The following is a 16,560-nucleotide window of genomic DNA, read 5'->3' on the forward strand; positions in this document are numbered from 1 at the left end:
TTTGATGCGGATTGTGGCTAGTACTCGGCGACGGAGTCTCTCTCCCACCACGAATTCCACACCAAACTTGTGCTCCTTTATATGGCCACTGTAGTAAATGCCACAAGGACCTACTCGTCTCTGTCCTTGTCCCGTCCATCGCATTTCTTGGACGGCGGTGATGTTGGCCTTTATTTTTACGAGGACATCAACCAGCTGGGCAGCGGCACCTTCCCAATTAAGGGACCGAGCATTCCAGGTGCATGCCCTCAATTCGTAGTCCTTATTTCGTTTGCCATGGTCGTCATCAAGAGGGGGTCTCTCCTCCGAAGCTGCTGTTGCTTTGTCATTGGAGTATTTTTTTTACGTGGCGGGTCCCAAACCCAGCGCACAACCCTATGCAGGGAATGTTTCGCCTTCTCACTTAACTCGCTTTCAAACGGATGTTCTTAGGCTACCCAGAGGATACTTGGTCAAAGGCCGGAAGTCGTGAGCTGCTTGAGTCATATGTAAAAGAATCGTTTCTGGCCACTCCCAAGTGAATGGCGATCAGAGAACTTTCCTCATTTGCGTGAACTTCTACACATGACTCCATCCCACATTTATTACGATTGCATATTATTATATATTGGACTTTTAATATATGGCGAAACTACTTTAATTATATTTTGTGATTTTATGGTATATTAAAACAACGGAATTTTGATCTTTCAGTACATAATAAGGTGAATTAATCCTGTTAGTTCTCAATTAATAAATGTTTTTAATCCTTGGTAATTGCAAATGATTTCTACTATGCATCACATCGCAAAACATTTTATGAAATATATTTAAATTTCGCATTTTCTTCAATTTTTTATTTTTTTTAATTTTTTATTAGCGATCTTGATCGGCGGCAACAAATCCCTCCGTTCACATATATTTATGGTATAATATCGATCTGGCCATTCCAGTCATTCCAAGTGCGAAACGCCAAAACCTAACCAATCCAGTCAAATGTTAAAGTTCGGTAGGTGAGCGGCTCTAACATTTCCAGTGACAGAAGAGTTGGGGATCTCTTCATCTCTGGTTTGAAGGACGAACGCAAATTGGATTTGTATGTCGTGTATATCGAAACGATTTCATACAGATCGAACGCACATGTGTTTTGTGTATGGCCCCTTTGACTGTGGTCCATGAGGGAAAACCGACTCGCTCTTACAGAGGCTTCTGTTTCTCGCTAAAAGAGGTGTTGGGGTCCTGGCTATTACTCTCCCTTATACAGTTCTCACTTACCCATGTTTGACTCAACTAATGGAAACCTAAATGCGCCAAAGCATGTAAATTTTTATTTTCGTTTACATATTCAGAACTCCGCCATATTAAACAGAACCATGCAAAATATAAAAATATTGACACTGTTGGTTAAAAATATTGAATTGGGTCACAATAATCTTAGAAAGCTGATTTTTTACGTTTAGTGTGTATATGACTTTTTTGAGGCACTGCAATCCTCATCTTTTTCCGAGACACGTTCGAATAATCGTAGCTATTGCCGAATTTTTTTACATTTACTCAAAAAAAATTTTACAAAACATTTCTCGAATGTCACCATGAAAGATTTCGAAATTTATTTTTAATTTGTGTTTGACACAGTCAAAGAAAATGAGTAATTAGTTTTGAAATGCTAGTAGTTGTATATTTAAAGATACATTTTATTATATTTATATGAGAAGATATAACGTAACGCTACTAACCAGCTTTCCTGTTAATAAATACATATATCAGAGATAATGGGATGCCCAACTTATTCCAGTGTGAGAGCGCCTCAAAATACGCGTTTTTTTATAACATTTTCCATAATGGCCAGATCGAACAAACTAAGAATTTTTGGGCATTTTAAATTAAAACACCCAACATTTATTACGATTGCAAATTATTATATATTGGACTTTTAATATATGACGAAACTACTTAAATCCTTTTTTATGATTTTATGGTACATTAAAACAACTGACTTTTGATCTTTCAATACTTAAGGTGAATTAAGCCTGTTAGTTCTCAATTATTAAATGTTTTTAATCATTTGTAATTGAAAATTTATTCTATTATGCATCAAATTACAAAACATTTTATGAAATATATTTAAATTTCGCATTTTCTTTGATTTTCATTGTTTTAAATTTTTATTAGCGATCTTGAACAGCGGCAACAAATTCCTCCGTTCACATATATTTTTGGTATAATTTCAATCTGGCCGTTTCAGTCATTCCAATTGCAAAACGTCAAAACCAACCCAATCCAGTCAACTGTCAAAGTTCGGTAGGTGAGCGGTTCTCACATTTCCAGTGACAGGAGAGTTGGGGATCTCTTTATCTCTGACATATATTCCTGCAAACCACCTATCGGTCACATCACCGTTTAATCGCCCAAAAGCCAAAAATTTCTGTTAAAGTCTCAATGACTTTCTTAGTGCCAACTTATGTACTAAGCACATAGAGAGCGACAGACTTTAAGCCAGATCTGTCAAATATTAATATACACACGTTCTTAAGGACACAGTTATGTAGTCATGTAGCTGTCTCATTAACTGTGTTGTGCTTAAGAACGAGTACATGCAGAGAACGTATAATATAGAGAAGGTTCAGGGCGTGCCGATTGTCATCACGTTCCTCTTTTTGGAGGGGTTGAGTTTTCTATTAGTGGATTTCACCACAAAAATATTATTAGCGGATTTCACCAATATTTAACATGAAGGGGTCGAAAATAGCAGAATTGAGCATTTTCAGTGTTAAATGAGAAAAATAATGCCAATTTGAATGTTTAGAAATGTACGCTTACAGATTCGCATATTTACAATGCGCAAGCAACTATGGATATAATTTATGGATATTCTCCATATATTTGATAACAAAGCTCAAATGTATATAAGTATGTATGTACATACATACATATATATGTAAGTGCAATTTGACCCCTTTAATGATGAATTCCAGATTTAACTGTTGAAATGTATAATTAAGTAAATTTGTAATATTAGTTAAATATTTAACTAATATAATTATAATTAATATATGTTTTTTAAGTTATATATTTATATACATACATATGTATTTATTTACTTTTGACATTTGAGGTTTTGATAAAATCTTAAGTCATATGCATATATGTAATTATGTGTGCATGTAAACAGATTTGAAAAAACCATGCGCATAATGCTCACATATTCACATATTTATGTATGTAATTTTGTGTTCATGTAAACCAATTTGAAAGAATCATTCGCATAATGTTTGTACTTTTGTCTACAAACAACTTTGTATGTAAATATATAGAACCATTGTTTCATACAAAAACTCCGTTGTCACGGACAACCAATGAGCTGTGCCGAAAAAAATAAACGAATGGCCGCCGATTGTCACCGCTTTCCTTGTCGCTGTACAGCTCCGCCAACAAACCAGCGTAAATATGTATGTTTGTGCGTGAGCTTGCATACATATCGACGCAGCTGCGTAAAAATATTTCAGAATTACAAAATATTTTTACATTCTTTGACAAATACAGTCAATCCCGGTTATGTACCACAATCAAAGATACAGAATTTTGTGGTTTGATAAAAATAAAAATGTAATATCGCACATAAGGTAGTGCGGATACTTAAGCGAGTGGTCCTTAAAACAATAACTTCTATGTATTTCAAAAAAACAAACCGTGAGATGCAGCAAGATATAGTATAGGCTGTTAAGAGTGATGAGGGAGGAATTTGATTTTCATTTAAGCGGAGTACTACTTAACCGGGATTGACTGTACACAAAAATCAGAAGAATATTGAATATTTTCTTTGAAAAATTTCTAGACTTGAAATTCGACAAATAAACTATGTTGTCTATTTTATTCTAAAATCTTGTAATACTTATATTTGCGGGGTTGTGACTTTTTCCATTTCCAACTTCAGAAATATATTCAATTTATGATTTTTAGCTTTTGAAATCGTCGCGAAAATACGCTTGTAGGCAAGGCATGCTCGGGGAGATGTAATGGCCTGCTTTTATGAATGAACCGAATATGCTTTTTGAAAGTACGTTTGCGTTCATGAAATTTTGTTGTTGTGTAATTTACTACAAATTTTGACGTCGAAATTCGGCTGCCATATCGGTTTTCGATGCTTTTTCAAACGATTGTTGTTTTTGTAGAACAATATTTGTAATTTTTGCGGGTGACATATCCACATGTGAACGCATGTAAGTATGTATGTTGTGTATGCATTGTTTGTGTGGGAATGTCATACGCATGTACATATGTAAATATACAGAAGCGCGCTTTTTATATTACTGATAAATGATAATATCTTGATTTGAAATTGATTTGTACTTGCATACATATCTCCAGGATAGATGCGTATGAAAGTTTTTAATGATAAGAGGTACGATTTCATATATTATTATGGTAATATATTATGTTTTTAGGATATTACGATAATATTTCATATATGTATATAGCATATAAATGTACATGCATACGAAATAATATAATATTATCAAAGATAAGGAATGTTTAAAAAGTAGCTCATTTGCCCATTAACTACAAATATTATCATGAAAATAGCATGATTTAATAATAATGTTATCAATTTTGCATGAATTCACAAAAATTCGCAAAATTATATTCATATCAATTGATATGATAGCATGTAAACGTATAAAAATATAAGTCAAAAGACCAACATGCGTCTGTAAAAGCAATATATATTTCTGAGCATAATTTTCATTCAATGCTCAGCTCTGTTCACTCATTTCTGTTAAAATTTCTCCTGCCGAGCCAAAAGTGGTGAAATCCACTAATAGAAAATTCATGGCTCTTGACAGTTCACACGCTTGTCCGTAGTTGAACCTTCTCTATATTATACATTCTCTGGTACATGTTAGTATTTGACAGATGTCGCGGAAAGTCTGTCGTGCTCTATGTGTTCGGCACTTGAGTAAAGCATTTTCAACTGTAGAAAATAGAGTACAAATACAACCATGTATCGAAATGAAACAGTTTGGTATTTGGAATTGGGTTAAACTACTTCTACTTAGATACCACGAATTTAGTGCAAATGGGAAAATGAAAAGTGTCGTGGCGTTGTGTTTTGTTCGGGAACACACCTTCAGTATCGTTAATATTTTCAAGATTAAAGACGTCTTATATTAAAATTGCAACATCTAATATTAATAAGTAAAACGTTGGCAAATGCGAATTTAAAATTTATTAAGTTATTTGGAATCGGTAATGATAATATGATCGAAATTGTTAAGTGTGTGTGTTATTACTCTAGATATGAATGCGTTTGTGGTTTTGGTTTATATGTAGATGCATTTATAAATATGTATATGTGTACATATTTATATAAATTCCATGCATGTAGCAGTTGCATGACTACGATTGGTATCTATTTAGTGAAAGTATTCGTTTGGCTGTATATTTCTGTTGTGCTTTCATATTTATGAATTGTGTTTGCTACAAATGAAATATATAAGTATGTTCTTATATGTGTAATTAATCGAAGACAATTTAAAAGTAGTTTATGTGAATTCTCGGGGAGTATTTACGTTTTGAATACAATTGTTAATAAAAATGGCATAAACACTAGTTATATATTGTCGTTGTTAATAAAAGAAACAAACGGAATATTGTAGAAAGTCGTTGAATAGGTAGCCATTTTGTAAAGTGTGCCGTTCCATTGCATTTCGATGGAAACGACATCAGTGCAATAGATACCTGTGAAGTGCATCAAGGGAAATGTGGGAAAGAAACGAAAGTGAATAGATTTGTTTTCTAGATTGCACGTGTATGAGTGTAAATTGAAATAATACATATAAATGAAATAACACATTTGGCAATTATGTCTCATATATTTATATATACATACTTAGTTTTAAAGTATATCATGTTTAAACATTTTTTCTTGTTTAGTTGTCTGTTCTAAGTCATAAATTTGCATATTGAATGCCTGGTATAGTCTGATTACTTTTTTATACATATGTATAAGAAAACAACCGTCTTTCCAGACAATATCGAGGCTTTTCGACAAGCCATTTAAATTTAAGCAATATGTCAAATACATTGCCATTGAGGTTCATATGAAATATTCATTCTTGAAATGACGTTGGGTAGGTAGGTTTGAGCTGATCTCATGGATAAGATGATACGAAATTCTTTGATTCGAGAGAGATCTGTCAAAACTCAAATTTTTTATAACATTTGCCAATGAAGCCTCTGTTGAAAAATATTAGGCTGGGATTTAGAATAGCATCCCCGGATTTCGGGAATAAAATGGGTGGGTAACATTTAGATTAGCATCCCCGGATTTCGGGGATAAAATGGGTGTCACTGGAAAGGTGGCGTTCTCCAGATCACGAAAATATATACATTTAGTTGCCGCTGACTTATAGTTTTAAAGATATTTGCATTTAAAGTTAAAAAATTGACAACTTTTACATTGATAATTTGTGTATTGTGAGTAACTTTTTCACTTTTATTGTGCACTTTTCACTTACTAACACTTCACTATAACGTTTCGGTATATTTATTTTTTTAATATTTGTTGTAAATAAAGCTTTATTTTAATTATTTTATTTTAGTTAAATTCTCTGCATTTGCACAATAAGAAAAGGGTTGCATACTAGCAAATAAATGGTATTGCCATATCTGCCTATTTGTCAACGAAAGAAAATAAGCAAAAACTTTATACCCCAAATACATAAATGAAAAACGCAAAAATTTTTAGCAATTTTTTATAAAAGAAAAAAAGTTGCAGAAAGAAGTTCTACGCGAAAGAATTCTGAACACCCCGGTGTTGGATCGATTGAAGGTACCGTTGGAAAGAGGAAGTCCTCCTGTTTAAAAAATATATGGGGTTATAGGTACCGCAAACGCTTAGTTTACGAGATATTTGACCTTAAAGTTCAAAAATTCGAACATTTCAAGAAGCTATTTCACCACGTTAAACCCACTTTATTCACATTATTCTCTTCAAGTTAATTAAATTACACTATAATCTTTTAAATAAATCCACATTTTACACTTTTAGCAGGTTTTTTATTTAAAAAATCTTTATTTTAAAAATTACATTTTACACTCGTTTGAACCTCATTTGTTTACCAAAAATTACGAAGAAATGGAGCGCTGCCATGTGATGACAAGGCAATTCGCTGAAATTCCTCTTTTTCGCAAAAATTCCTTTATTCATGCATATGGATATTTTCTTTTTTAAATTTATTAAGCAAATAAGTAATATTATATACATACATGTATTAGTAATATTATATAATAATGTTACGTAATAAAGTTTAAGGTTACAGTACAGTACGAAAACTCAAATTTTGTTTCAATAGGGGTATTCTCTTGCTCTTGCAAAACCCGGTGCACGGTGCAAGAATTGCAGATTTACAACGGCACAACAACAAACACACGCAGAAAAATATTTGCAAGGGCTGTAAAATATGTCAGACCAAAACCTATGTATATTTGGGTGCAATGTCACGCAAAAATATAATTGCAACCCTGTTGTAGTTGCCATTTTACATAAAGACATATTACGTCGTTAAATTGTTGAGGAAGATAAGTTTTAAATGGATTTCATTATTTCTATTTAAATTTTAAAGATATGTTACAATTTTTTTCTTAAAAATGTATGCAGAAGGTGCGCCAATTCACAATAGCCATGCTTAATAGTCATTCACAACAAATGGACCGAATTAGCCATTCATATATCACTAGATTCTGCAATGGGTGCTCTCTCTCGTGCTCTTGTAAATTTCGGTATAGTATTTTTGCAATCTGCAATCTTGCAAGAGCAAGAGAATACCCCTAATATGTATGAGTACATGATAACCGTAAAATATAACCACTTTATATCCAAAACTCATATTTTAAATATAATAATATATATATCGTCCCCTAAAATACAAACCAATGTATTATAAAAAATAAATTGAAATCGCTGACATATAATAACCAAAATGTATAAATTTTATAACGAAAACTTAAATTTTGTTTGAATATTGGATATAAATTGGTTATATTTTTTGGTTATCATGCACTCATATTGGGTAAATGTTCAGCAGAGCGGCTTTTCCGAAAACGTGCACCAATTTTCACGGAAAATGTCTTAAAATACTCGTTTTTAGTTCTACTTTACGAATATGTTAGGCGCGTCCTTTAAAAACAATATTTTCTTTGTTTTAAAAGAAAAACATCGTATTTCCCGAAATCAAAAATTCGCTTTTGCACTTTACACGCCTTTAGATGTTAAAAATATATTTTCTATCAATTATATACACGTAATTATTGATGTTCTTTAATTAATAAATTAGAGAAATGGTTTTTATTGTTATTTTTATAAAAATATGTAAAACTTCACAATCACTTCACTTTTCACTTCCGCGCCGCGCTCCAAAAAAAATAACAATGGCAACCCTTTTCTTATTGTGCAAATGCAGAGAATTGTAACTAAAATAAAATACAGTGCAATCGCGATTGAGGGAACTAATTCGTGCAAGGCCTGTTCCCTCAATCAAGACTGTTGCTTCAACTCAGATTAAGATTTTATACACTTTCTTTTATTATTTTTTCAAAAAAGTTAAATAGATTTTATTCTTGAGATCATCTTTGTACATTCACAAAATAAGAAAGCAAAACTTTATTCTGCTGAAAAAAAATTAACAATTTTTGTTTGCTTTTTTTTCGTTTTAAGGCATTGCTTCACATCCTCCTCCCTAAAATTTTTAAGAACCATTATATTAGGAAGAGAATTAGTGTATTCTTCTGCCCACTCTATAGCCTTGTTAAAGACTGAAACGGCTTCTGAAGCGGTTATATTGCATTTTTCATTTGGTTCTTCGTCTTCTGAACCTAAAACGGCAACGTCATCCACTATATTCAAGTCTTCAATAGGGTCATCCGTTGAAACCCAAGCAACCAAATCTGCTGTATTAAACGTAACCTGTGGAAAATATTTCTTTGTTAAATTTAGTACTTTTACATATAAAAAATGAGGGCTTACTTCTGGAACTATGCTCTCCAGCAAATTATTTATTTCCGCATACTCTGTTGATTGTTGCTGAATTGTATTTGAACGTAAGACACTCAAGGGGATGTCGTCATCTTCGCTACAGTTTGCTCCTTCTTCATTAAAAACATCATCTTTTAAAAGCGGATGCCAGCATTTTTCCACGACGACAGGGCTTAATTGTTCCCATGCATGTGCCAACATACAAACAGCGTCTTTTAAATTTAAATTCTTTAAATATTCATCTGTGTTCGCTTTTCCAAACGCTGATCTCAATAAATTTGTCTTGTAATGTAACTTTGCCAATCTAATTACATTTTGGTCCATCGGTTGGATCAATGGCGTGACGTTTGGTGGCATGAAGATAGTAAAAATTGATCCACAATTTGACTTTAAGTCTTCTACTCCAGGGTGACAAGGAGCATTGTCTAAAATCAAAACTGCTTTTAATGGCAGCCCTTGTTTTTGCAAGAAACGTGTAACCTGCAAAATGTTAAAAAAAATTTCAAGTGTTACAAAATTGACAAAAAGTTAGAACCATAAAATTACCTGTGGCACAAAAGCATGATGAAACCATTCTTTGAAAAATGATGCAGTCATCCAAGCATTTTTAGAGTTTTTATACTCGACCGGTAGCTCAAAATTTTTAAATGATCGCGGTTTTTTTGCCTTGCCAATTACCAACGGTTTTAACTTGTGCACTCCACTTGCGTTTGTGCATGCCAAAAATGTTCACTCGAGCTTTTTCAATTTTTCTGCCAGGAGCAGTTTTTTCAGAAAAACTTACGTAAGTTTTATCGGGTAAGGTTTTCCAGAACAAACCGGATTCATCCGCATTGTAAATTTGGTCATCGCATAAACTAAGCTCAGCCTTTAGTTTTTTAAGTCTATTTTTGAACTCTGGGACTCCATCGGGATTTGATGATAATTTTTCACCACAGACTTTTAACAGACGAATTCCAAATCTTTTTTTAAATCCATTGAGCCAACCGCAACTTGCATTGAATCTGTTGCTTGATCCGTACATTTCTTCGAACAATTGCTTCGCCTTTCCTCTAATATAGGAACCGCCTATTGGCACATGCTTACTTCTTTGTTTAATAAACCAATCATACAGCTTTTTTTCCATTCGTGGATATTCTTCAGCCTTAAAGGACTTTCTTTTGCGGTGCATTTTGGATGCTGCTTTCAAAATCTTTGACTTATTGTTTTTTATTCGGGTTATTGTGGACTTATCGACTTTATATTCTTTTGCTAATTGCGAACATCCCGCCCCTTTTGAAATTTTCTCCAAAATTTCGGTTTTTGTGTTAAAAGTTAAAAACAACTTCGTTTTCTTTGCCATTTTGGAAGCGCACGTGTCAAAATTTTCAAACCAACTGATTTGGTATACGCATTTAAACACAAACATTACACGACCGCATGTTTTTATTGCATAGAAAAAAGCAAAAAAAAAAAAAACGGTACAAAACATATGCATTGTTATTTATTTTTTGTTTTTGTTTAGTTGTTTTTGGTCCAGTTCCCTCAACTGAGTACTAATGAAACTGAAAAGTTCCCTCTACAGAGTAGTCAATGAAAAAAATTACGTGTTCCCTCTACCGAGGTGTTCCCTCAATCGCGATTGCACTGTATTTCAAATAAAGCTTTATTTACAAGAAATATTAAAAAAATTAGGGGAAACTTTAGTATACCATCCCACGATTTTAGGGTTAAAAGTGGTATGGTTGGATAGAGCTGATGCTCCTGATTAAGAATATAGATAATTATTGCCGCCGCAAACTTATAGTTTTCGAGATATTTGCATTTAAAGTTGAAAATTTTGCAAATTTTATCTTGCAATTTCTCGATTTCTCTTAATTATTTATTTCATATTATGCACTTTTTATGCACTTACACTTCACTACATTGATTCAACATATTTTTTCCAAAAATTATTTAGTTATTTGCTTAAAATAAGCATTTTATATTTTACACAATTTTCATTCCATGCACAATAACAAAAGTATCCCTGTTGACAGATAATAAGTGTTGCCATAATTACACATTTATCAAATACCATCTGTATTTAATTGCATCTGATAATTTAACAAAAGGATCATCATGATTACTTGCAATATTTTTTCTCCAAATATATTCAAATATTAAATTAGAAAAATCTTCGCTATTATTGTAATTGCCCTTTATGAAAAAACGTTTAATTACGCGCCACTGGGACTCGATGCGTTGAGTATGGGTCCCGTCCTCGGCGACGAACGGATTATCGGGGTCGCTGTGATTAACCCGTCGGTGCGTCCAGCAATCAGTACATATAACACTGCCTTTTGCCACGTGCTTCTCTATCAAAGGTATGAGCACCTCAGCAGACCTGACATTGCCTGGACATACCTCCAGCCTAAGGTCGTCACTCCCATCCTCAACCATTCCAAGAACCCAGTGCCCCTCGACTCTCCGCCCTAAAAGAAGAAAAAATATTTATTTATTTAATAATTTAACGCCAATCGGCATTATACAGCATATATATAGAAATATAATGTAAATTGATTTAGAGAGGAAATATAAAATTATAATATAATTAATGCATAGAGATTATAGTACAGCAAGTAAAAGAAAATTAAATTTGTCTTGACTAGGGGAATTTTAATAGACGACGTTTTATATCAGGGATGAATGCGTTGAGTGAGCCGTTGTAGAAATCCACTTCAGTATGCAACGAGTTGACGAGCAACGCGATGCGATTGTGTGGGCCGTTGAACACGTAGTTTTTTGAGGTTTTTAGCAGGCGGTTGCGTCTTAAAAAGATACCCGTCGGTGCCAACTCGAAACAGCTGGTGATGTCCGGAGCATCAATTAATCCGTTCACGACTTTAAAGAAGAACATTAGGAATTATAGAATTAAATTTACATAGTTTCGCCTGAATTCTTTCAACCCGGTTGATTGCCACCTCAGTGAAAGGTGACCAAATTACACTACCATAATCCAGTACTGGGAGGACCAGCGAGGAAAAAAGACGCAGAATGGAGTTTGGATTCTTAAAGTCTTTACTTGTCCGAGTTATAAAGCCAAGTGCCTTGAAAGCATGATGTAAGATCTTGTCGATGTGCTTGCTGAATGTCAATATGTTGTCGATGAGTATGCCTAGGTCCTTTTCCTGTTCAACTACGTTTATTGCCTCATTACTTAGGTAGTAATTAGGTGGAGTGCATGAGTGCGATCGTGAAAATGAAATGACAGCGCACTTTTTGATATTCAGATCAAGTTTATTCTTGTGGCGCCAGGTCGAGAGTGCATCCATGTCACTTTGGAGAATAATAGTATCTTGTTCGCAAGATATGGCTCTGAATAACTTTAGGCTTTGCTAAAATCTTTGTAGATGGAATGAATTACTTTATCGTTGTTTAGAGATTCAAGCAGGTAATTGACGTAAATGAACAGGTTGGAGGTAGTGGATCTCCCACCGACGAATCCATGTTCTTTACTGGTGATGATGTTTGAGAAGAAAGCAGTCAGTTGAAGAAGAACCATTTTTTTAAAGAGTTTAGCAAGAGCAGATTGAATGCAAATTGGTCTTTAGTTGGAGATATATGCCTTTGGGCCGTCTTTATGAATAGGACACACAAACGAGATCTTGCAATCAATTAGGAAAGTACCATTGTGAAGCGAGAAACTAAAGATATGTGTGAGATGTTCACTGAGGCTGGTGGCACAATTTTTGAGAAAGATGTTTGGTAGGCCATCAGGACCAGCACCTTTCTTGATATTCAGAGACATTAGATATTTGCGGACTTCATTGATACTGACAGCAAACTCCTCTAAGATATTAATAGCTGCAGGCTCATTATTGGGTGATGAAGAGCTCTGGCATTGATCCTGAATGTATACACTTTTGAAGAACGATGCGAACATATTGCTGATCTCCAAGCCTGAGGTGGCTGTACAATTGTTCCAGGACATGGTTGATGGGAAATCGCTGCTGCATCTTCTTTTGTTCCTGACAAAATGCCAGAAAGCATCAGTGTCCTCTTGGACACGTAGTTCAACTTTGTTTATGTAGTTGTTGTAGCATTCAGCGCTGAGTTGCTTGCATTCACGCCTGAGCCCACTAAACTTAATATAGTTCGGACTAGTGTTGTGTTTCTTATAGGTAGCGTGAGCTTTTTTCTTGAGTAGCGTTTTATGTTTTAGTTCACTTGAAAACCAACGAGGAAAAAGATTGTCTTTCGGTATACCAGCAGGAACATAGGTTGAGATACCAACGTGTATTATGTCGTAGAGAACTTTGATTTTGCTGTCCATGGAGGACGATAAGTAAAGATTAGACCAATCTGTGTTTAGATAAAAATTGTTGAGATTGACATAGTCAGCATTCTAGAAGTCTAAGTAAGGTGACAATGTAGGCTTAAGACTCGGTTGAAGCTCAATTGATATACCCAAAGCTGGATGATTTCCTGGGTACGCTCAATATGTACGTGTAGGTCACTGAAACAAAGATCAAGTAAGTTATTATTGTCCATTAAGATTTTGTTGAATTGTATGCATTCCATTAGAGAGAAACCTTCATAAAGTAGATTTTCGCAATCTGAACGTGGTGAATTACCAGGAAGATTGAAATCTCCAGTGATAAGAAAGTTGGCGTCCCTGTGATTATCCTTCAAGTAGTAAAGCGTATCAAGATAAATCTGGTATACATTGAGTGAAGCTCAGGGGCAATGTAAACACACCCCACGATGATATTACAGTTATTGCACTTAATTTTCACATATATTTGTTCTAGGCTATCATCGGGGATGTGGATGCACTCAGCATGGAAATATTTTTTTTAATGCTATGAGGATACCACCACTGCGTTCGCTGATACTTGTTGAATTATTTCTATCTTGCCTGAAAATGTTAAATGTGTCGTCAATTACCTCCCCGTCGTGAATAGCTGGATGAAGTCATGTCTCAGAAATACAGAAGGTATCGATGCTGCTAGTTGACGTTGCCGTGATAAAATCTCTGAGCTTGGTTCGAAGACCTTTTACGTTCTGGTAATGGACTTGCAGACTATGTTGGGTTTCCCTTATCGATGATCGAGCGAAAATTTTTATCTACTAATTTAGGAACACCATTGACATACTTTATTGTCTTAGATGTATCACCATTTTTCGTTAAGGTATCTAACTGCGCCCGGAAGTTCTTGAGGTGGTTTAGGTGAGAGGGAGTGAGATCAGATTTAAAGATCACTTTATTAGATCCAGCAGCGGGTTCCAGCAGTTTAGATTTGAGTATTGCACGCGCTACAGTTGGAGATGGAGTAACAACGAGAAGTGGACGAGTGCGCCCGCGCGATGGGTGGCCCAAACGACGAATCTTAAAATGGTCCACGTTACAAGTCAAGTCCCGAGGCAGAACTGAGAGGATATTAGCTCTGTCCTCTTCAAGACGGTCTTTACCGTCTGCTTTCGTTGATTCAGTGACTTTTAACAAGACGACGTTCGTTTCACGTCTCTTACGTTCAGCGAATTCAGCGAAGACATCTGCTGCTGGAGCAGGAACATTAGAGAAGGTTTTGAGCTTACCTTCAATAGTTCTCATTCTGCTTTCAAGCCCAGTACATATGTCATTCGTATGCTTGTGCTTCTTGGTTAGGTTCGAGACATCCTTCCTGATGTCAACAATATTCTTTTCGATGGAGGACTTAAAACTATTAAATTTGCTATCGAACGAGGCATCAAGTTTAGAGTATTGAGCATCAAGCAGACTTTTTAGCTTACACATAGTTACATTATCATCATCGCTATCGGATTCAGGGTCGTCATCGGCGACAACACTAACCTCTAATTTACAGCGGTCACATTTCCATTGGAAGCCTTGCAACTTGATATTATTAGCTAGTTCAGTGAATTCAGGTCTAGTGAGCCCAGTGCATTTAGAATGAGTCCATATACGGCAACCAGTACATAATACACTTGCTGATTTATCATGAACTATGGAATTGCATTTGCCACATATGTGCGTCGGCTTTGTGCTTCCTTTAGGAGGCATGTTGGGCATAAAAACTTGAAATTTCAGTAAATATCAGTTTACAGAGTATATTGTGGGTAGTTTTTTTTCATTCGCATGAACTTTTTTACAATCACATTTCTTATTTGTAGGTCCTTAGTTAAAGGTCCTATAAGTTTTTGGTTGGTTTTGATATATATTTTATTCTTTGTAAAATTTTCTTTAATCTTTACGAAAAAATTGCGACTTTAAACACGTGTCTTTCCACTCAGCGTTGACACATATAAATATATATTAATTATATAAAAAAAAAATATATTTTTATTATTACCTTTGTTGTATTTTCTCTTCCCAAATTTACTTTCATCTATTTGAACAGTTTTACCAGGGCCACCAATTTTACCTACCGCTACCTGGTGGTAATACTACGGCTTCGCGGCAGTAATTATACCAGTCACATATAGTAGCGCTAGATAAAACTAGTTCCAACTGCGACCAATGAGATGCATATGCATACATTAGATAAAATACCTGCGGAAGTGGGATTTTCACATAGATAGATAGATAGATAAATTAAATAGGATTGCACCGCGACCTAGGGTCTATTGTGCCCTTTCCTGACTCACAGCGTCTCAGCTAGCCCCAGCAAATTGATGAACTCCAATATACTGCTAGGTGCTATTGAGGCGATGTGATCCCTATTTAGAAACATGGATCCAAAGGCCTTTTCCCTGCGCCTACAGATTGCCGTGCAATCCATTAGGTGTTCAGGAGTTTCGGGTTCCAAATCGCAGAACCGGCAATTTGCACAAGAAGCTAGGCCCATGTTGAATACGTGCTTTTTCAGTTTGCAATGGCCGGTGTAGAAGGCGATCAGTAGCCTGACTTTATTTCTTGGGAGATTGATTATGCATTTAAACCTTTTGAGGTTATAACCCTTCATCAGCAACTTTGTGTGCCGCAAGCCTGGAAGGTGTTGCCAATGTATCTCCCTACCCACTGCTACATCATTGTGAACCTGTTCCTTTATGGTGTGGGGACCCACCGCTATGAAAGGTTCCGGTCCTACCATGCTGGTGGATGCTGCAGAGCGGGCAAGCTCATCGGCCAGTTCATTACCGGCGATGCCTCTGTGGCCTGGCACCCAAATAAGGTGCACCTGGTTGCAATCTGCAAGACTGTTGAGCCGGTCTATACACTCCTGCACCAATAGCGATTTTAACTCGTATCACGAGATCGCCTTGAGTGCCGCTTGGCTATCGCTTAGTATAGCTATACGTTCGTTGCGATAGCCGCGTTGGAGGTTTAACTCTACGCACCGACTTATAGCAAATACCTCCGCTTGGAATATGCTCGGAAACTTACCCATAAGTATGGAGAGTCTTGTGCGAGCGGTCCTGCGACCCCTGCGCCAATTCCCCCCGACGTTTTCGAGCCGTCGGTGTACCACCTGATCGAGCTATCCCTGAATAGCAGCTCGAATGCGGAGTCGCTCCATTCGGCCTTGCTGCCGAGGGTGATTTTAAACTTCTTAGTGAAGCTCAGCTGGTTCAACGGCTGTTAA

At 35.5% G+C, this 16,560-nt stretch overlaps 1 protein-coding gene across 3 annotated transcripts in view; it reads left to right on the forward strand.

The window, feature by feature from the left end:
• The first annotated feature begins 5,034 nt into the window (after positions 1-5,034).
• LOC126765909 (uncharacterized) overlaps positions 5,035-16,560 on the forward strand; it is a 63,368-nt gene continuing 51,842 nt past the window's right edge. The window contains exon 1 of one of the 3 annotated variants that reach the window (XM_050483585.1): positions 5,035-5,226. The gene's annotated coding sequence lies outside the window, so the exon portion shown is untranslated. The remainder of the gene's footprint in view (positions 5,227-16,560) is intronic. The other 2 variants (XM_050483583.1, XM_050483584.1) reach the window with 2 other exon arrangements.

Source organism: Bactrocera neohumeralis, unplaced genomic scaffold (genome assembly GCF_024586455.1).
Source record: "Bactrocera neohumeralis isolate Rockhampton unplaced genomic scaffold, APGP_CSIRO_Bneo_wtdbg2-racon-allhic-juicebox.fasta_v2 cluster11, whole genome shotgun sequence".
Classification (NCBI taxonomy): domain Eukaryota; kingdom Metazoa; phylum Arthropoda; class Insecta; order Diptera; family Tephritidae; genus Bactrocera; species Bactrocera neohumeralis.